The sequence below is a fragment of the Eurosta solidaginis genome, chromosome 4, assembly GCF_040869045.1.
Source record: "Eurosta solidaginis isolate ZX-2024a chromosome 4, ASM4086904v1, whole genome shotgun sequence".
Taxonomy (NCBI): domain Eukaryota; kingdom Metazoa; phylum Arthropoda; class Insecta; order Diptera; family Tephritidae; genus Eurosta; species Eurosta solidaginis.
The window spans coordinates 165,777,078-165,800,751 of record NC_090322.1 but is presented as its reverse complement, the minus strand read 5'-3'; the positions used below and the strand labels follow the sequence as shown (position 1 = coordinate 165,800,751).

Below are 23,674 nucleotides of genomic sequence, written 5' to 3'. Positions count from 1 at the left end.
AATGCGCTTTTCACAGATTTTAGTATGACGGATTAAAATACATCTCCTGTTAAAGGTTTGAAGTGCTAGAACCAATAAGAATATAGTTATGACACCTTTAAAAAGCCACGAATTAAATGTGGTAAATTATGTCCCCAGGACACTATCTAAACAATGAGGCAAGAGTACTTGCCACAAGAGAGAGAAATTAAATGCTGAACACCCAGTTTCTGCTGAATACCCAGAAACCTTGGCTTCCCAAGGCCACATTATTGTGTCCATCTACTTAGTTTTGTTAACGTTTCTTCCCTGAATTCACCCGCCACTGAAGAGAAAGGGAGCGACATCAGGATCTCCAGATCGAAGTAAGGAGAGCATCGTAGTTTAATTCAATTGTAAATAGATTTCACTTTCACGGGATGTGCTCTCAAGCTTTTTTTAAATTCCATTAACATTAAATGGGCCACAGGATAAAAAAGTGGGTTCGTGTACATATGTAAATGAATGTTTGTTTTCTTACCTTAAGTGTAACATACTTACATTCGCCAATTAGTCGAATGTTATTATTTTTGAATTATGTCCACTACAATAGCATCCTCCGGTAATGTCTGAATCCGAACTTCAGTTATCAGTGGCTTATGATAAAATTGGCTATCCATTTACAAAATTTCAGGTAAATCGAACCATGAATAGAATTTGTTCGAATGGACCGGTGCCTGGTCCACTTCTAGGAAAAAAAAGTATGCTTAATACTAGGCTACCTATTTACCAAATTTCAGGCAAATCAAACAGTGAGTGAAATTGTTTCGAAAAGATTGGTCCTTGGTCCACTTCCTGGAAAGAAACTTCCACGACTACTCCTCAGATTTCTGTGAAGCTATCTAGCAAATTTGAATGTAATCGGCATAAATGTATATGTATGTCAATCTGATATGAAAAGAAAATGCGTATATACACACATCTATTTATACCCACAAACGCACTCCTGGCTTTTTCACCAATCGATCTAATTCAACATATATGCATGTGACGCATAATGTGTTGTGGTGAATGTCCCACTCAAAACAAGTCGTAGAGTTCACTGCTAACATACAAACCAGCATTTTCAAACTGTTAATTTTGTGTTAAATTTTTAAAAATTTCACTTTCATTATTTTTTTTTTATTTTTATTTTTTTTTTTTTTTTATTATTATTATTACCTTTATATTAAGTCCCTTTCATGTTTGTCCCCTCATTTCCGTACGTATTTTTGACCCACGGAAAAATCTTTTTCGGTAACTTGACGTTGAGCTAGACACTTGATACTTAGAACATAGTTCAAATCTGAGAGACATTGCAACGCAAGTGAAAAAATCCGCTAGGTGGCGCAGGGATCGAGATAAACCGGAAATTAATTTTAAAATGGAAATTTTGCGATCGACTTTTAACTAACTTCTCTGTGATCCAGAGACTTGAAACTTAGCACATAGTTTGCGAGTCGATGGCACTACAATTCGTGGAAAACAAAATGCCGCCAGGTGGCAGATGAATCGAAATAAACGAAAATCCCTGAAAATTCCTGAAAAAACGCAGGGAAACATTTGATAAAAAACAAATTCGCTAGGTGGCACGCAAATCGAGATAGTAACAAAACAAATTTTATAATTTATTTAATAATTTGGGAAAAATTTAAGCAACGTAACATCAGGACGGACAAGGCGACAGCTGTTTCGATTATGCCTTGTAAATCTCTTCAAAGCCTTTTCTCCCGGGAGTGGGAGTCAAACCCGCACTCCTACGATAGTTGAAATGGTTATAAACGCATTCAGCTACGTCATGCCTTAGTTGTTGTAAAGTTTTTCCCAATTGCCTTCTTTTCGCATATATTATCTTCCAAACAAATTTTAATTTGGGAATCTTTCAATCCATTTTTAACTCACTTCCCGGCTACCTAGACACTTGAAACTTGGCACTTGGTTAGAGGCCTGATGACAATATAACTTATAGAAAACAGAGTTCCACTAGGTGGCGCGCTAGTCAAATCCTTTAAAAACGGGGGGAATCTTGCGATCGATTTTCGAGTAACTTCCCGATGAGTTAGAGACATGAAACTTCGGCCGTAAATCGGAACCCGGTGACAATGCAATATTTTATCAAAAAACTTCCGCTAGGTGGCGCATGGATCGAGATATTGAGAAAACTAATTTTAAATTGGGAATCTTGCAATCGATTTTTAACTAACTTCCTGGATATCTAGAGACTTGAAACCTGAAATATAGTTCAAAACTCAGTGACAATGCAATGTTTGATCAAAAAAGTTGAGCTACGTAACGCACAAGTCGAACTATTTAGAAGCTTAGGCCATACCTTCATGGCTAGCCTCCTGAGTGTTGGAGGCGTTGTAGAACTCCACCTTTTTAAAGGCCCAACTCAATTCACGTCCTTACGTACGTTTAGGCGTACGCGACTTTCACCACGATTCTTTTAGACTTTCAGGCGTATGCGAATTTCACCACGATTTTCAGCTGTGCAAATTAAGTAGCTGACAAACGAGCTAGAATTCTCTTGTTATGATGCGAGGTGGAATTCTGTTGTTTTCGCCAGTGTTGTCAGCGAAAATTCCACTAATTCTCTTAAATCTTGCTATTTTGAACAAATAAATAAAGATAAGAATTTTCACATAGGAATTACTTAAATTACTAATCAAAGTTGCAATTGCCTTTTTGTAGGCAGTACTAAAAAATTGAAAATAAAAAGATGACAGAAAAGTTTTAAGGACTACCTTTATATAAATGGACCAAAAAATTGAAGGCAATTTTTTCCCAATCCCAAAATTGTTTTACAAGAGCTATTGTTAAACTTTTTTAGTCAAAATTCAACAAGACTATGTCTGTATTAAAGAAAAAATTGCCTTCTATTTTTTGGTCCATTTATATAAAGGTAGTCCTTAACATTTTTATACTCAGTTGAGCAGAGCTCACAGAGTATATTAAGTTTGATTGGATAACGGTTGGTTGTACATATATAAAGGAATCGAGATAGATATAGACTTCCATATATCAAAATAATCAGGATCGAAAAAAAATTTGATTGAGCCATGTCCATCCGTCCGTCCGTCCGTCCGTCCGTTAACACGATAACTTGAGTAAATTTTGAGGTATCTTGATGAAATTTGATAAGTAGGTTCCTGAGCACTCATCTCAGATCGCTATTTAAAATGAACGATATCGGACTATAACCACGCCCACTTTTTCGATATCGAAAATTTCGAAAAACCGAAAAAGTGCGATAATTCATTACAAAAGACCGATAAAGCGACGAAACTTGGTAGATGAGTTGAACTTATGACGCAAAATAGAAAATTAGTAAAATTTTGGACAATGGGCGTGGCACCGCCCACTTTTAAAAGAAGGTAATTTAAAACTTTTGCAAGCTGTAATTTGCTAGTCGTTGAAGATATCATGATGAAATTTGGCAGGAACGTTACTCTTATTACTATATGTACGCTTAATAAAAATTAGCAAAATCGGAGAAGGACCACGCCCACTTTTAAAAAAAAATTTTTTTTAAAATAAAATTTTAACAAAAAATTTAATATCTTTACAGTATATAAGTAAATTATGTCAAGATTCAACTCCAGTAATGATATGGTGCAACAAAATACAAAAATAAAAGAAAATTTAAAAATGGGCGTGGCTCCGCCCTTTTTCATTTAATTTGTCTAGGATACTTTTAACGTCATAAGTCGAACAAAAATTAACCAATCCTTTTGAAATTTGGTAGGGGCATAGATTTTATGGCGTTAACTGTTTTCTGTGAAAATGGGCGAAATCGGTTGATGTCACGCCCAGTTTTTATACACAGTCGTCCGTCTGTCCTTTCGCATGGCCGTTAACACGATAACTTGAGCAAAAATCGATATATCTTTACTAAACTCAGTTCACGTACTTATCTGAACTCACTTTATCTTGGTATGAAAAATGAACGAAATCCGACTATGACCACGCCCACTTTTTCGATATCGAAAATTACGAAAAATGAAAAAAATGCCATAATTCTATACCAAATACGAAAAAAGGGATGAAATATGGTAAGGTAATTGGATTGTTTTATTGACGCGAAATATAACTTTAGAAAAAACTTTATAAAATGGTTGTGACACCTACCATATTAAGTAGAAGAAAATGAAAAAGTTCTGCAGGGCGAAATAAAAAACCCTTAAAATCTTGGCAGGTATTACATTAGATTACATTAAATTAGCGGTATCCAACAGATGATGTTCTGGGTCACCCTGGTCCACATTTTGGTCGATATCTGGAAAACGCCTTCACATATACAACTACCACCACTCCCTTTTAAAACTCTCATTAATACCTTTAATTTGATACCCATATCGTACAAACTCATTCTAGAGTCACCCCTGGTCCACCTTTATGGCGATATTTCGAAAAGGCGAACACCTATAGAACGAAGGCCCACTCCCTTTTAAAAATACTCATTAACACCTTTCATTTGATACCCATATCGTACAAACAAAGTCTAGAGTCCCCCCTGGTCCACCTTTATGGCGATATCTCGAAACGGCGTCCACCTATGGAACTAAGGATTACTCCCTTTTAAAATACTCATTAACACCTTTCATTTGATACCCATATCGTACAAACGCATTCTAGAGTCACACCTGGTCCATCTTTATGGCGAAAAGGCGTCCACCTATAGAACTAAGGCCCACTCCCTCTTAAAATACTCATTAACTCCTTTCGTTTGATACCCATATTGCAGAAACGAATTCTAGAGTCACCCCTGGTCCACCTTTATGGCGATATCTCGAAAAGGGGTCCACCTATAGAACTAAGCCCCACGCCCTTTTAAAATAATCATTAACACCTTTCGTTTGATGCCCATATTATGCAAAGAAATTCTAGGGTCACCCTTGGTCCACCTTTATGGCGATATCTCGAAACGGCGTCCACCTATGGAACTAAGGATTACTCCCTTTTAAAATGCTCATTAACACCTTTCATTTGATACCCATATCGTACAAACGCATTCTAGAGTCACCCCTGGTCCATCTTTACGGCGATATCTCGAAAAGGCGTCCACCTATAGAACTAAGCCCCACGCCCTTTTAAAATAATCATTAACACCTTTCGTTTGATGCCCATATTATGCAAAGAAATTCTAGGGTCACCCCTGGTCCACCTTTATGGCGATATCTCGAAACGGCGTCCACCTATGGAACTAAGGATTACTCCGTTTTAAAATGCTCATTAACACCTTTCATTTGATACCCATATCGTACAAACGCATTCCAGAGTCAACCCTGATCCACCTTTATGGCTATATCCCTAAATGGCGTCCACCTATAGAACTATGGCCCACTCCCTCATAAAATACTCTTTAATGCCTTTCATTTGATACACATGTCATACAAACACATTCCAGGGTTTCCCTCTGTTCATTTTCCTACATGGTTATTTTCTCTTATGTTGTCACCATAGCTCTCAACTGAGTATGTAATGTTCGGTTACACCCGAATTTAACCTTCCTTACTTGTTTTATCATCTTTTTATTCATAATGCGCCTGGAGAAGTACAACTTCAAAAAGTGAGCAAAGTTTATGAGGAAAACTTACTCTCAAGAAAAAAAAAACATAAATAAGCTACTTTTAACCTAAATATCTTAGCCTGACCGAATGCTCGCTTAACATGTGTGATATCAATTGATCGGTGTAATGCATAATTTCCATTTCATGTATAAAAATTGAGCATTTGTCTAGTCTGAGAATTTTTAAAACATAAAAAACTGAGGAATTGCTCAGACTCGCCCCTTTTCAATCAGACTTTCGTCTGTGCAAGAGCTCAGTTTTTTATGCATGAGTCCCATTGTTTCTGCCGTGTGGATACTTATTTTACTGGGAATTCTTTTGTTAATATTTACTCAGCTTTTTTCTTAAAAATATTTTAAACATATAGCTTGATGAAGGTTTGTCAGCTTATGAAGTGCAAATAAAGTTTATGATTTGGTATTAACTAAATAAAAGCTAAAAACAGTAAAAGTTCAAAGAAACTCCAGTTAGTGTTTTTATAAGTACCTATATTTATTACAAATAATTTCTTATTTGCCCCTTCATTTATTCTTATCATCAATAAGTGTTTTTGAGTTTGATATGTATATTAATATACTAATTTCGTTGACTTTCTAAAATTATTTGTATTTTCACAACTTCTATTATTATATCTCATTATCAAACACTTCCGCCCCTTATCATTACCCTTGTTTGCTCTTTTTTTCGCCGTTTGGGGTAGGGGCCTAAAAATAGGCTCAAAGGCATCGCTAAATTAATGAACTGCAGTTGATAAGCAAATTTCGATTAGAACAGCTTAAGTAACATGTATGCACATTAGGGTGTTTTGTTGATGTTTTTTTTTTCAGCTATGCTGTTGAAAATGGTATTAAATTATGCGTAATTGTGGAAAAATTACGAAAAACTTGAGAATACTGAAAATGTATAGCTCTCGTTTTACAACTACAGAGGGTAGGCAGAAGACCTTTAAAATCAATAAGACTCCCCAAAAACTTCGGGGAGTGTCTTTATCTTTAATACAACAACAGCGAGGAAAGTAAAAAGAAGATACGTTAGATACAGAGGGAAAGGGAGAGGGGAAAAAGAAGGGGTATAAGCATAGACTGAGAAAATTTATGAAGGAGAGAAAATCAGGGAAAAAATTTGCAGGAACATATAGGGGAAGCGGAAGCTAAATAGTAAAGGGGAGAAAAACGGATAGAAAACCCGATTTATATTAACTAATTGGTTCTCCTATTATGGAATTCTTTCTATGACATATTACATACCTTGGTTATCTATTACATACCTTGGATTGACTAGGACGTATTAGGTAGGCAGGTTGAACTGGCCGCTCCATGAGGACCTCACATAGACTGATCCAGTCCGTAGTGTTACCAGAAGTTTGTTTTAACGACCAAACTGAAAAACCCTATCGAAAACCAGGACCTATGTTATAAAATAACTCCGTCCTCTTGGCAAATACTAGAAGCTTCATAGGACTTAAGCCACTTGCTGCTTCTAGATCTGACAGCTGTATCACTCCTAATAGCTGGAGTCTTAGCCTGGCAAGTGCAGGGCACGAGCACAGAACGTGCTCGATCGTTGCCTCCTCCAACCCGCACTTCCTACATCTGCTATCACTGACCAAGCCTAGTTTAAAGGCATGTGACGCCAGAAGGCAGTGTCCAGTCAGAATACCCGTCATGAGTCTACAGTCCTCTCTTTTTAATGATAGGAGCAACTGTGTTAGTCTAAGGTTGTAAGACCTACACATAATCTTCGACACTTTACAGCCCCGCGCTTGAACCCACGCCTTTCCCGCTTGGTCGATCATGTGCACCTCTCGCCTCGCTTAATCTTGCCCAATCTAATTGGGACATCTACGGAGCAAGCTTCAAGGGATGCGCCCTTTTTAGCTTGTTCGTCCGCTTTTTCATTCCCATCTATTCCCATATGCCCTGGGACCCAATATAGATGTATGCTTCTCCCTGTCCCGATTCTCTCCAGAGACTGCTTACACTCTAACACGCATTTAGATGCTGTGCTATGCGAGATTATTGCCTTAATTGCTGCTTGACTGTCAATATAAAAGTTAACACGGTTGCAGCTTAAGCTATTCTCTTCCAGGGTTTCTACTGCTTTGGTTACGGCTAATATTTCCGCTTGGAAAACGCTACAGTAATCGGGCAGCCTGTAGGATCTGCTTATTTCCGGAGCAGCGCAGTATACCGCAGACCCTACTCCTTCCACTACTTTGGAACCATCGGTGTACACATGTATCGCCTCGTCCGCCATTTGCGCACCCTTGCGCCAACCGTCCACCTCTATTGTGGCTTTGAGATCTCCCTCAAAGTGCAGGTAGGGAATCATGTAGTCTGTTCGTCTTGTGATTGATTACGCTATACTACTATGGATATGGTCGGCGCTCAAGCTGCCCCGAAGCACCGAGCCTGGTTGCGGTCGTTAATGCTTTGTTCTTTGCTACCAGGTCTACAGGTGGGATGTGCAAAATGGCATACAGTGCAGCCGTCGGGGTTGTTTTCAGGGCTCCCGTAATGCTAAGCATCGATAGTCTGCATACCCCTCTAATTTTTTGAGGTATGTTGTTTTTTGTGTGGCTTTCCACCAAACAAGAACTCCATAGTATAGAAGAGGGCTTACAATCGCTGTAAAAACCCAATGAGAAAGAGAGGGCGATAGGCCCCACCTACACCCCAGCATTCTTTTAGATGCATAGAGTGCCGTTGAGGCCTTCTTGATCTTCTCCTTCACGTTGAACTTCCATGACAGCTTACTGTCTAGGATGATTCCTAAATATTTTGTGCAAAGCTTCTCCTGTAAGGTCACCCCTCCTAACTTAGGCCTGGTCCAATTTGGGACCTTGTACCTCTTTGTAAACAAGACCATATCCGTCTTCTCCGCATTGACTTTCAACCCGACATTAGATGCCCAGGTATGAATATCGCGAAGCGCCGGATCCATCAAAGAACTAATCGTTGGAAGGCACTTTCCACTTATGACAATTGCAACGTCATCTGCGTAAGCCGTAAGTTTTACGGGTCCCTCATCGAATTGCCTGAGCAGTTGGTTGATGACCAGCGTCCACAGCAGAGGTGATAGCACCCCTCCCTGCGGCGTGCCCCTGTCCACTGATTTCGTGGCCTCGTACAATCCCCATTGTGATGTAATCTTTCTGCAATTTAACATGCAGCCGATCCATCTGATTAAGGCAGGATGTACTTTAATTTAATTAAGACCATCCATAATCGCCCCTTTTGCAACATTATTCAAAGCCCCGGCAATGTCCAAGAAGACTCCTGGAGCATACTCCGTATATTCCAGGCATTTCTCTATGCTTATTACCACCCTATGCAATGCGGTGTTTACCGACTTGCCTTTGGTGTACGCATGCTGTATTGTGGAGAGCAGCTTTTCATCCACGTTGGACTTTATGTACACATCTATCAGCCTCTCAAAGGTTTTGAGCAGAAATTATGTTAAGCTAATGGGTCTATAGTCTTTGGAATACATGTGACCGATCTTCCCCGCCTTTGGTAGAAAAGCTACACCAGCAGTTCTCCAAGAGTGCGGTACATGATTTAGTCGTATGCACCCATCGAATATTATTTTAAGCCATTCCACGACCGCCCTACTTGAGACTTGTAGCATGGCCGGGAATATACCATCTGGGCCCGGCGACTTAAACTTAGAAAACGTCTTCACTGCCCACTCGATCTTGGTATCGGTCACCAAGCCCGGCACTACTAGCTCCGTGATCGAAGTGAGTGATGTCTGCTGGCTCCTCTAAACCGTCTCCCGATGGGAAATGTGTATCGAGAAGCACCTCAAGGGATTCCTCACTATTACGTGACCATTCCCCGTTCTCTTTCTTTATTAGTCCCTGGACTATGTTTCCCTTTGCTGGGACTTTTTTCAACCGTGCTGTTTCGCTGGAGCACTCTATGTCCGTACAGAAACTTTTCCATGAGTTTCTCTTCGCCCTGGTAATTTCACGCTTGTAGATCCTCAGTAGATCCCTGTACTCGTCCCGACACGCTTCGCTTTCCGCGGTCTTTGCGAGCTTAAACATTTCTTTAACCTGTCTTCTTAGAAGACTCAGCTCATTGCTCCACCATGGCGGCTTTGCTTTTCCTCTGAATCTTCTTAGAGGGCAAGCTTTGTTATGCGCAGTCATAAGCGTCCTTGTTAGGAATTCATTCGACTCCTCCAGTTCCTCTACATTAGCAACCTTTTTGGGTTGTCCCAGTTTTGTTTCTACATGTTTCTGGAATTTAGTCCAGTTCGTTGACCTAGGGTTTCTAAAGGTTCCTCCCTTCTCTACCCTCTTTAGGGGGATGTTGAAGCTGATATTTGCATGATCGGAGAAGGATGGTCTATCAAGAACCATCCAATCATACCTTGATATATCACGCTCGGAGCTCAATGTAATATCCAGAACATTGCTGGACGTTGGACCAATGTATGTAGGGATATTTCCCCTGTTGGTTATCTGCAAATTGGTTTGCAGGATGTAACAAAACAGAGATTCGCCTCTCTCGTTCGTATTTGCTCTTCCCCACGCATTGTGGTGCGCATTTGCATCTGCGCCAATGACCAACCGCCCTTTGCGCCCTTCCTCCTGTACTAGCCTTTTGCACCTAGGACGTATTAAGTAAAGTAGGAAAATATATACATTTACCCGTTATTTAGCAACAGCGACTCAAAAGTCACAGTAAATTACAGCTTTCAAATCATCGTGACTGATTGTGATTTTAGCTGTGTACCGTCCGCAATCATTCCTACCAAGAATGCCAATCACAGGCCTAGTCACAACTCTCATTAGAGGAACACTTACCTGCTATGGTATGAAAAAATGTTCCTCTGATTTGTGCTGCGCCCTGACAGTCACTCACTGCTGACGGATATAAAACTGAGACTGTAAAGGTTTTCGTCTATCTGGCAACCAGCATTCACAGCGAAAAGTAATATCAGCTTGGAAATCAAACGGAGAACAACAAATCACGCTCTACAAGTCGCTCATTACACCTGTCCTCATGTACAGCTCGGACATATGGATGATGTCGAGAGAAGATAATATGGCTCTTGTTGTGTGTGAGAGATAAGTTTCTCGGAAAATCTATTGTCCTGTCTGTGATGACGACATCTAGTATCGAATGTGCTATAATGATGAGCTGAAGTGTAGTGAATAAAAGCCGAAAGGCTTAGCTAGAACATATTATGCAAATGGATGAAGATGCTCCCGTCAATAAAGTATTTCAAACCGCACCATAGTTTGGAAGCAGAGAAAGGAAGAAATAACCAACCGCTGAGTTGGGGTATGCAAGTGGAGGAAGAATTGACAGGGTGGGATAGTTGGCGTGACTTGTTTACGAAGCGGTCAAACCCGCTTAAACGGTTAAGCGTCAATTAATGATGATGATGAATGGCTCTGCTATGGAGAGGGCTATGATTGAGTATGTAGTTGCAATTGTTTCTAGGTCCAATTGTGATTTACAAACAAGATGTTATTGCTCCTCTATCCGCGTGTAGTTATCATCATTGGTTGGTACAAATATCAATAAGACACAGTCAAAGACAAATTGTTCCTCAAAAATAGCTCTTCTTTATGTTTATTCCCTTACCAATTATTAGGGGTTTATACACTACACACTATGCACACATATACCTCTCTACTCCCCCCTGATACATACACTGAAAGAAAACGTGATAGTAAAATCAACAAATCGGTTCTATTGTTCTTGACTTAACGGAAAGTCGGTTAAATTGATCGAATTATGGTTAATGCCACCGAGTTCTTTGTCAAGCGAACAAATTAGTTTAGTCATTTCAACAGAAGAGAAATTGTCGCTCTTAAGTTAACAAAATATTGTAAAATTGACAACTTCCTAATCAATCTAACTGATTGTTCTGTTAACACAACTGACATCACTGGTCATTTCAACATCGATCAACAGTCAATACAATAGAAAATTTTAAAGAGAATTTTACGCTCACTGCGCTCTCTACTTTGTACTTATGACGCTGGTGCCACTACTTAAAAAAAACAACAAAATAAGACATTTTGTTCAAGTTTTTACGAATTTTCACTCACGCGAACGAATCTAATAAGATAATAAAAAACATCCTTTTTTAATGTTCATGTTTCCGACAACATAAAAGCTTGAGTTGTTTTGGAATCATTTCAACTTAAAGTGTTGCGAAAATTAAACTTGCCGAATTACATGTAAAGTTACTCCAGTGGTGAATAACCTTCCTGCGATTTGATTCTTTACTTTTCTATAACTTACAAGTTCTCTATTTAAAATGTTATGTCAAACATTTATACAATTTTTGTTCGAAACAATCAAGTGTGGCAACTACATGCGAGAGAAGAAATTGAGAATGAGCTGAGCTGCAACTGAAAGAATTGAGAATCAGTTTTGTGACTACTATTTTCATTTCTATATTCATATGTACGAATATGTAGCAAGCATGCGTATTTATGTATTCACATATTTGCGTACTTATATGGCAGCCGCCGTGGTGTGATGGTAGCGTGCTCCGCCTACCATACCGAGGACCCTGGGTTCACACCCCGGGAAAAGCAACATCAGAATTTTAGAGACAAGCCTTTTCAATTAGAAGAAACATTTTCTAAGCGGAGTCGCCCCTCGGCAGTGTTCGGCAAGCACTTCGAGTGTATTTCTGCCATGAAATGCTCTCAGTGAAAACTCATCTGCCTGCAGATACTGTCCGCAGTCGGTATAAAACAAGTAGGTCGCGCTCCGCCAATTTGTAAGAAAAATTGGAAGAGAAGTTCAGCCTAAAATCTCTTCGAAGGTTATCGCGCCTTACATTTATTTTTTTATGTGGCAACATAGGTACTTTCATAGAAAGCTGTCGCAACAATATTTTTTGTTCATTTGACTACTAAAACGGTCAATTACGAATCAACGATTCGTGCGCAGTTGATTCAACAACTTGTTGCAATGCATAAAAATTGACAGAAATTTCGGTTGAATTGACCTATATTTCGGTTGATTTTACCAGTCTTTTTCTTTCAGTGTATATCTAAAATTTATAATTTTTTTTATTGTAATAAATCGCTTGTCGCATATATTCAGTTTTTGTTACATGAGGCAGCGAATGAAGCAAAAACCATTGGGGAAATCATCTAACTCAAAACATGCAGGTGTTTTGAAAACTGTAAATTTTTATAACAAAGAAATGTACACTATTTTACAACGTTTTCTCTTATTTTTTTTTTTTTTCAGAATTCTTTCTATTGTTGTTTTCGATTTTTATTTATATTTTAAACAATGTATTGAACTGCAAGAAAAAAAAAATTTAACAAAAAACTATTATAGCTTGGTACGATACAAGCAAATAGTTGGCACTGAAAACAAATATAAAAAAAAAAATAAAATTACATGCCGCCAACAATAGCAAGAATCATTAAGTCAGTGCCTCAATCCAAACAGTCACGTAGCAACAAACGAAAAAAAAAAAAAAATATACCAGAAAATAAAAAACAATAGATACTCTAGTAAAATAAAAATGCAACTCAACACTTCAGAGGGTAATTGTTTCTATTGCGGCTTTTGTGCCTGTTGGTATTGTTGCTAATGCTTGTTTTATATTATAATTTTTTATTTATTTTTTTGTAGCTTTAACTGTCTTAGCTAGTTTTGTTGCATTTTTTTATTAGCTAACTGGTCGTCTTGCATCAAATTTATATATTTTTCTAGCGGCATCAAGAGCGATCGACAGAAGTCAATGCAATAGCAACAAAAATAACACAAAATAGCACAGACCACACATACAGTACACACTCATACATACAGAAATACAGATGTACAATTATACATACGTATATAACTATGATGTACGTTCATACATATAAATGAAGAGAGGTTGTACAAAAACAAATCAGTTGTTTTACTCGCAATACAATTTGCAGCTGCAAATATGTCTTATCTTTGCGTTAATACAATAAGCTAGACGCCAACAAACACATACTCACTAAAAATAAACACACAAATAAATAAAAGTTTGTATAATGCAAGCTACAAGATAGTGAAGTTCAAGGTATTTCGTGGGACAGTAACGGTATACATATGTAGATAAAGCGGAATTTTTTTGAGGGAAAATGATTGAATTGAAACTGGGCCACAATTTTCGTCAAATTAATGTATGATTGAATATAAATTAGAAATTAAGGTACTAAAAAAATATCAAAACCATTTATTTAAAGTTTCATCCAATTGACGTATTCAATGAAAATTCGACTAACTTTTCAAAGTTAGAATCGAGCTCAAGGCCAGAACAATATTTTTTTTCTAATGTTAATTATTGTTATTTTTTAATTTTTCTAAATTTGAAAAATTGTATTTTGTTTTTTTTTTTTTTTCGACTAACTTTTTAAAAAGTCTTTACTTTAAGATTGTGCAAGATCAATTTATGTTGAAAATATAAAAAAAAAAAAACTTAATAATGCAACGAGTCGTATTTTCGTCTAATTGACGTAAGATCAGTGTTTTATGATTTTCCCAAGGAGCGAATAACAAATAACAAATTGTAGTTAAATTTCTTTTAATATTTCGTCGTATCTATGTTTGCTGTTGCGGCCTTGTTTAGACATATTCCTGGACTATTTCAAAAATATCTTAATGGTGAATTTAATTTAACTCAGTTTTCATTAAATTGATGCATTCAATGAAAATCTAAAAAAAATTTTTAAAAGCCTGCACTTTTGGAAGGGATTTTTATTTTCACCCAAACAACTTATGGGTAGTTACAATGTTTTCTTTAAAGGAGCCACTTATAAATGCAAATCAATTTTTCGTCAACTTGACTTATTCAATGAAAATCTCACTAAGTTTATAAAAGGTCTGTTCTTATAGATAGTGTAAGATCGATTTAAATAGAAAATATAAGAAAAAGGGAAATTATGCATTGAGTTATATTTTCATCCATTTGAAATATGGATAGTTTGAATTTTTTATGAAGGGATCACTAACAAACTTAAATAAAGTTTGATTAGCCTTCTTCAAATGGACGTAATCATCGAAAATCTGATTATGAAAATCTAAGTAATTTTATTAACGGCCTACACTTTAGGAGGAAGCTGTGTTTTCATCCAAATAACGTATGTGAAGTTTCAAAATTTTCTTTAAAGCAGCCACTTATAAATGAAAGTGACTTTTTCATCAAATTGACGTATTCGATGAAAATCGCACTATGTTTATAAAAGGTCTATTCTTTTAGATAGAGTAAGATCGATCTAAGTAGAAAATATAAGAAAAAGGGAAATTATGCAATGAGTTACATTTTCATCCTTTGAAATATGGATAGTTTGAATTTTTTATGAAGGAATCACTAACAAACTTAAATAAAATTTGATTAGCTTTCTTCAACTTGACGTATTGATCGAAAATCTGACAATTTTTATAAAAGGTCTGTTCTTTTAGACAGTATAAGATCGATTTTAGTAGAAAATATAAGAAAAAGGGAAATTATGCAATGGGTTACATTTTGGTCATTTGAAATATGGATAGTTTGAATTTTTTATGAAAGAATCACTAACAAACTTAAATAAAATTTGATTAGCTTTCTTCAAATTGACGTATTCATCGAAAATCTGACTATTTTTATAAAAGGACTGAACTTTTTGCATGTATAAGATCGATTTACGTAGAAAAAAGAATTCATGCAATGAGTTATGCTTTCATCCAATTGACGTTTGAGTAAAAGTTTTCCTCAAATATGTATAAGTCGAAATTCTATAAATATTTTAAAATTTCATCTTAAGGACGAATGGGTTTAGAGTCCTATTCAATATTTGCTTACAGTTTTCATCTAAGGGATGTATTGAATAAATATACAGTTGTACTGGCATATCCTATAAAAACTAGCTAAAATTTTCATGTCAAAGATGCATAAAAAAAAACAATTGGAATATTTTTTCATTCGTATTAAATGATAGCATTCGGATTATGGTTAACTTCAGCTCACAAAAATCTGTTTATGTTAAGAGTTGTTTAAATTAACGTAAAACCAAAACAGAAATAAGTGTTCTATATTTCTATGATTTTTTTTTTTTTCAACTAATCTAAACTATTTTCATGTGTAGCGTTTTCATCTAATTGACGTATGGATCAAGTGTTAAAAAAGTATATGAAAATAGTTTTTCTAATATTTTATCTAAATCACTCGTCGTTCTCATACTTTCATTAACAGTTTTGTTGCATGAGAAGTATTTTTATCCAATTGACATATGGGTCGAGTGTTAAAAAAAAATACATGCAAATGAAATTTTTAATATTCATCCAGAGCATTCGTCCTTCTCAGACTCTCGTTGAGAGTTTTGCTGTAGTTTCATCCAAAGGATGACCGACGAATATGTATTGGCCTATTATCAATTGAAATATGGGTCTAGTGTTAAAAAATATATATGTAAATTATATTTTAATAATTCATCCAAACATTCGTCGTTCTCAGACTCTTACTAAGAGTTATGCTGTAGTTTTATCCAAAGGAAGTTCCAACTTAATATATTATTGCCTATCATCTAGCTACTAGTTTAAAGACATTTATATACAAAATTGATGCAATGCAAAGAGAATTGCGTAGCAATCAATATAAATTTTCATCCATTCGTTGAAACAAATATTTATGTATATAAATGCAGAAACATTTTACTTTACTCCGTAGTACACTTTTTTAAAATTGTTCATCTAAAGGATGCTTTTTTCTTTCTAAAAGTGCAGACGAATTTAACTTTAGTATGTCGGATCACCCATTTTAATTAAAATTTTTTTAACGTTTAAAAATCATAGGGAATGAAAAAGATTTCGTCGAATGGATGAATTTTTATTTTTCCTTTGTTTTCTCGACCACATTTTTAAAATGAAATAAATGTTTACTTATATGAAACTTTCGCTGCTAGTATACCTAGCACTACAAATTACTAACACATGCCTTCCAATCAATTGTTTTTCCCGTCATGCTACGTTAACCGTCCAGTCGTGACTCGTTCTAGAAAAAATAAAATAAAATTAAAATATAGAACAAAAAAGTTCTATGACAACTAGGAAAAAAATCTCAAAGCAGTGCAAATGTTTAATGCAGCGTATCGCATCCAATTTGCATTTTATGTGCCGCAGCAAAACTAACACTTCCTCTACCACCGCTCTTCAACTTGCGCCGTTTACGGCATTCTTCTTTTTACTGGCCTTTAAATCACCGTCACTTCTCCGAGACGTAATTCCTATTCTAAATGTAAATAGATATTAGTTGCGCTTTTTTTTAATTTTTCTTATTTTTTTATTGTTTTCACATCAACCCACATCTTTTTTTTTTTTCTTCAACAACTACAATCCAAAATGGCAAAAAAAAAAAACACCATAATTGCCGCTAGTTTCGCACAGTGTTGCATGTTGTTAGCCGCGTGATCGCTTTGCAAATCCATTACTTTGAGATATATAATTCTACGGCAAGGTGGGTGCGCGCGCAGTACAGTTTCAAAGCTTCAACTACAGTTTTAGTGTTGTGCAGTGCAGTACTTCATTCATCATTATCGTCAAGATCAACGTCATCAAGGCTTAACATAGCACTAATGTAATAGTTGTATATATGTATGTATGTGTGTTTGTATGAAAGCAAATGCGGGTAGTAGACTCGCATGTTATTATGTGCGCCGACACAGACAAGATCAAAAGCTTTTGTGAATTTTTCCCACGATTTTTCAGGCATCTGATTTGTACGAAATGCGACAAAATTAATACGTATGGATGTGATTTGTCGGCATGTATATGTACCGTAAGCGTATTTGATGCTAGTATATAATGAAATTGTTGTTATAGAGGCTTTTGGAAATGGATAGGTCTGCGGAGAGACAGTTCGAGATTTAGCGTTGTATGAAGTATTTATTGAGCTCATAAAAATTATAAAAAATCATCACTCTCTAAATAAACTTTTATACTTAATATGAAAATCCGTTCGATGTTTATCTTTGCATGTTCATACATAGTATTCATCCAATAGATGTATAGTTTCACATCACGATTTTCATGATTCGTCCAATTAATGAATTTTTGAAATAATCTAAGCCTTAAATATATGACAAAGAATAAATTACACACCTACCTTTAAACTTAAGATGACAATCTGTTTAATGTTTTGCTTTACGTACATACATAATAGTCATCCAATAGATGTATTGTTTTCCAAATTAAATTTCAGTATTCGTCCAATGAATGTATTTCAACCATCAATATTTCAACGAAAATTCCTAATTCATCGATTGGATGAGTAATATCAAATACCAAAGAAATAGTTTTAAGAAATTCTTCAATAGTGAAAAATTTTTTAAATCGAACAAAGCCCTTACTCCAACTTTTTTTTATATTTGAAATACTTCATAAATTTGATGTAATATAACTTCAGAAATATTTTTATTTAATATCTTATACCATTTGGCTTAAAGGATGATTTACAGTACTTATTTAATAAATAAACAGAAGAAAGTGCAAGTATTTAAAGAAAATTTTAATAGATTTACATCAACATAATTTAAATTGTATAAACTTAAAATGCATCCAATGAAAGTATTGTTGAGAAACATGAATGGATTTTTATTATAAGTTATTTCATTATTGGGGCAATGAATGAATTTTAAAACCTAAAATAAATTGAACACTTGATTTAAAAATTTCAACAATACTTAATAATTCATCTAAAGGATGAATAATCTCTTTCGCCACAAAAATATTTTTTTAAATTTTTCGATTAAGAAATATTTGTACTATCTATCTTACAGTCTCAGATACATTTATTTTTTATAATTGAAAGTTTCGTCAAATTGATGTATAGCAAGAAGTGTTTTAATTTGTCCATTATTTTCCCCACTCTTTTTTGAAGTTTCACAGCACTCTTCAAAAAAATATATAAAGAAAGTTCAAGTATTTAAGGCGAGTAGAAATCTTAATAATTGATCTTATAGATGAAAAATTATTACTGAAATTATTTTAAAAAGAAGTAAATTTTTAATAAATTTTTAAAATAAAAAAAAAAATTGTTCCTTCCTCGAGTTTTCCAATGTATGCAAATGCAAATATACAAAAATTTACATCTTCCTGAATATATTACATTCAAAGCATATGTTCAAAACTTCACATTTCATACAATCGGAGAATTTTTTTTTTTAAATTAATGGCTGAATTTTCGCTCTTGGATTTTGTGAGCCGTACATACTTATTATTCATATGTACATTCATTTGTAAGTCGCTTTTTCAAAAAACTAAAACATTTTAGATTATTCATCGATTTGATGAAAAATCGGCAAATCTGCCGCACTAAAAGTTTTAATATTACCTACAATGGTGCAAATCGCCCTAATTGAGTGAAGTTTCTTACTTTATGTACTCTCCTTTCCACACTGTTTTTGTTGCCGTTGGCTTTCTCAACAAATTGTATATGGGTGTGAGAAAGTGGGCGGAGTAAATGGTGTGGTGCTCTCATATGTTTATGACTACGCAAAACTAACGGCTTGCTGTTGTAAAAAATTTTCACAAGCTATGTTTTGCTGGAAAAGTTAACGCAATAATAACAACAACAATGCAACCATGAAAAATTGCATGAAAAAAGGTAAAAAGTGTAATAAATTAAAACAAAGCCAATTGCAAGAAAGAAAGAATTCTTTAGAAAAAATGCAGCAAAAAAAACCTAGTAAAGCGCACGCCGCATAGAGTAAAATGGAGCGCCACATAATGACATTGTTTTGCCAACTTGAAGTTACTACTTTTTATGTTTTTGTTGGTATTGTTTCGTCAAACTCATTGTTGTTTGCCGGCATTTGCCACATTCGCTAAGTTACAGTCGAGTGGGCAAAATAATCAGAGTAGCCACGCCTTATTCATACATTCGCTCATGACACTAACCGTCGACCGCCCGCATAGGCGTTGTACCTTAAGGCGGCCTTTCTTCACTTTATCTTACGTCGTCTGTTGCTCCGCCTCACCCCTAACATCTTCTGTACCAGGTGCAATTATAGGCCCAGCCCGTTTTTTCTCTGCATACATTTTATATATTCGCAGCCTTTTTTTTTTGTTGGTTATGCGATTCCTATTATTTGTTGATACAATGTTGTTGCTTTAAATGCAATGATTAGTCGCAACTGTCGATGAGGTAATTAACGCAATTATTGAGCTTAGCGTTAAATTGCTGAGGCCAATTCTTAGTTTGTATGTGTGATATGTGCGTATGTGAAGGGATTTGCAATTAACTAAGGTGTTTTACTTAAGTAAGCTCACATTACGAGTTCGGAATAAATTAACTTCTTATTTATAGTATCATTAAATGGTTGGAATAAATTATTAGTTAACTAATGAATTGATTTATTTAATAATATTGGAAAAAATTATAAAAAATACTTGAGTTAATACTCATTAAAAGGTCGTCAGATTTGTTTAGGCACTTGACGGGAAAACACATATTACCTAAAACAGTATTCCCAAGTGAGGGATTGAGTAAGCAGAGCTTTTGTTCGCCAACTAAGGGCTGAAATAAAGCTTAAGTTAATTTGGAATAATAGCCAAAGTTAAACTGAGTTTTGTATTCGGACTGGTCAAAAATTTAAACTACTAGTTTTAAATTAAAAATAAAATAAATATAAGGCGCGATAACCTCCGAAGATATTCTCTTCTAATTTGCGTCGTGCTCCTTATGTTTTACGCGGACTCCGAACGGCGTCTGCAAGCAAGGTGAGTTTTCACTAAAAAGCTTTCCATGGCTGGAAATTTCGAGGTAAATTTTAGCTTTTGATCTTTATACATATAGAAAAAGTTTCCTCTAATTGAAGAAGTGTTTTCTAAATGTTTGATGTTTCTTTGTCCGGAGATCGAACCCAGGATCTTCGGTGCTGTAGGCGGAGGCACGCCAGCACCACGCCACGTCCGCCCGTTTACAAATTACTAATAAATAATTACAAATTAAAATTACTAATTAAAAACTGCAAATTACAAATATCAAATCACAAATTCCAAATTACAAATTACAACTTACAAATAACATATTATTAAAAATAAACTACAAAATCCATATTACAAACTTCAAGTTAGAAATTATAAATTAAAAATTGCTAATTAAGGATTACAACTTACAAACTACAAAAAACTGCAAATTACAAATTTTAAATTTCAAATTACAAAGTGTAAATTACGAATTACGAAGTAAAAATTACAAATTAAAAAAGCAAATTAAAAGTTTTAATTAACAAATTACTAATTAAAAAATACAAACAACAAATTACAAGTTACATAAATAACAAACTAAAACTTGTACTAAAATTTCAAGGTTAAAAGAAATTATAAAGAACGAAATACAAACAAAAATTCTAAATAACAACTAAAAATTACAAATCACAAATTACAAACTTCAAATTACAAATAAAAAATAAAATATTTATGATTTAAAATTAAAAGTTAAAAAGTAAAAAATAAAAAAAATAAAATCCAAAAAATTAAAAATAAAAAAATTACAAAAAAATATTTTAAGTTACCGATAACAATTTACAATTTAAAAATGAATACAGAAATTTTTTATTTAATTATTGATTATTTAAATTTGCAATTTGAAACATTTATAAGTATAGTAGAGTGTATCTCATAATGCCGAAAAAATTATTCCGAAAAATTTCAGAAATTTCTACGAGACACAATCCAGGTAGGCAGAAATAAAATTTTATAAATATGAAATGCATATACATAGGGAAACACACACAATTTTAAGAAAAGTTTTCTTGTCCTTTGCTGGTCAGGACATGAAAATATAGTGTGACAGCAAATCGACTAGAATAATCCAATATGTGGAAATTAAGCGAATGTGAGCATGCGACGATATTAGATGACATGGAAAGAGGACGACATAACGGGATCATAGCTGACCTAACGTCCGACATGGATCATATCACGGCGGTTGTTAATTTCCAGGTGCAGAATATAAGATAATCTTCGAGGTAGGAATGGGAGGAAGGTCTAGGTTGTGGTAAGGGCATTACAACCTACACAGACGGCTCGAAAATGGAACAGAGTACTGAGCCTTGACTGTACTCAAAGTATCTGACTCATGTAGTGTCTTCCAGGTGGAGGTCCATGCCGAAGAGAGAGCAGCCGTAATATTCCTGGACAGCACGGTATCAGACACTAATCTAATCGACAGTATTAAGGTGGTCCAAAGGTGTTACAAACGCATTAAGCCACGTCATGCCAGGCAACCATCGTAGGAGTGCGGATTCAAATCCCACTTCCGGGAGAAAATGCTTTGAAGATATAATCGAAACAGCTGTCGCCTTGTCCGTCCTGATATCACGTTGTTTAAAAAGGATTTTCCAAATTATTAAATAAATTTCATACTTTCATACATTTAAAAGCAATTAGGGCAATCCCCGCTTAATTCATACATAAAGTCACTTACATAAAAATTAGCATTGAAAGGCTAATTGGTGCTTCCTCAACCATTCATATAGGTGGTGAATGTTCAATTGATTAAGATCGCGGAAATTATAACACATAAAGCCTATGCACTTCCTAGTTCAATACTATTCATGCCACAAAGCAAACTTTGACACACGGATTGAAATTAAATTAAAATGTTACAGCTTCTTTAGTGCGTTGAATGAAATGAAGTTCAATTTTCAAAAGGCCTACATATGTGCATTTCTTTACTGGGCGGCTGCGCATTTTCGATTGTCGGTCTACCTTCCCCTTTATTAAAAACATCAAAAGATTAAATGACGAATGGGAATTAAATCAATGCTTCTGTGTCACTACCATAATAGTTAACGAGTGCAATGAGAGGAAGCATAGCAGCCTTTCAATAGCCATGAATGGGCACATACACACAAGTGCATAACTATCTACTTATTCTATAGGCGTCTGCTTTTTGAATTAAGTAACGAATTGCGTAAAGAGTCATCCATCCATTCGCTATCAATTGAATTGAGCTTAATTATAGCATGACCGCGAAATGTTCCATAATGGAAAAAGCTATGGAAAAATTTAATTAAAAAAAACTATCTTAATGCCACTGTAAAATAAAATCATGCCTCGAAGTGCTTTGCGCTTAGCGTCACATTAAGTGATGGTGTGACCGACAATCAGATTAAGTGACTATTCATAATGAAAGGACGTTTGAACGCATCTCAGCACTAATTTCCTGCGCTCATAATTACTTTGAACTAGATTGGACTATGCTAATACGACCCTCAGTTTACCCATAACACTTTCAGAGAGACACTAATCGTAGAACGTCCTTACACTAGACCCAAGTTCACAGCCATATCCACGGATTCTTCAAGTTTAATATTGTTACGAATATTAACAAAACTAAGGGGTGCTGCTATCTCTAAGCCGATGCCAACAGTGATATCCTGCACATCCATAGATCAATCGTTATGTATCTACTTAAACGAAACACTAATTGCGTCTACACATATGTACCATGTACGTATACGAGCAGCGGAGAATCAATGCACAAACACATGTATATATCTGAGATACTCCTGAAAGTATGCAATGAGAGAAGCTACAAAATCGTGCAATTGTAGTTACAGCTGAGAAGTTTGAGAGCTGATGGCATCTAGTAGATTCTGGAAATGGAAGCGCCTAGAAGATGCGAACATTGAAATCAGAGAGTATAAAAGGCAGCAAATGTAGAAGCGCTTGAATTCAGTTTGAGTTGAGCTATCAAGCAGTTATTGATTAAGCACGCAATCTGTCGGGCAGTAGTAGAGTTTCATTTGAACTATCAATGAGTTTGGTTGTTAAGCAAGCTAGTTGCAAAGTATAAGTGTTGTTGTGAAGTACTTAAATAAAGGCCATTTATTCAATATTGGAGTTATTTATTCAACAGTTTAGTGATTGGAACTTAGCAGAAGGGCAAATAGAGGATTTGCAAGTAAATTCGTTACAATATTATATTATTGTATTGTCTTTTCCTAGTTACTTCAGATAGGGTATAACGTGGCAATCTCTATTGCAGTATATGATAAACGCATAACAAAACCAAACGAATTCTGTCTCAGTTGAACGAGGTATAGGTAACAAATAGATAATACTTGTTTTATCATGACTTTATCGAGACTTTGG

General features: G+C 35.2%; 1 protein-coding gene across 17 annotated transcripts in view; it reads left to right on the top strand.

The window, feature by feature from the left end:
• LOC137250593 (uncharacterized) overlaps positions 1 to 23,674 on the top strand; it is an 856,443-nt gene that overhangs the window by 329,697 nt on the left and 503,072 nt on the right. The window lies entirely within an intron of this gene.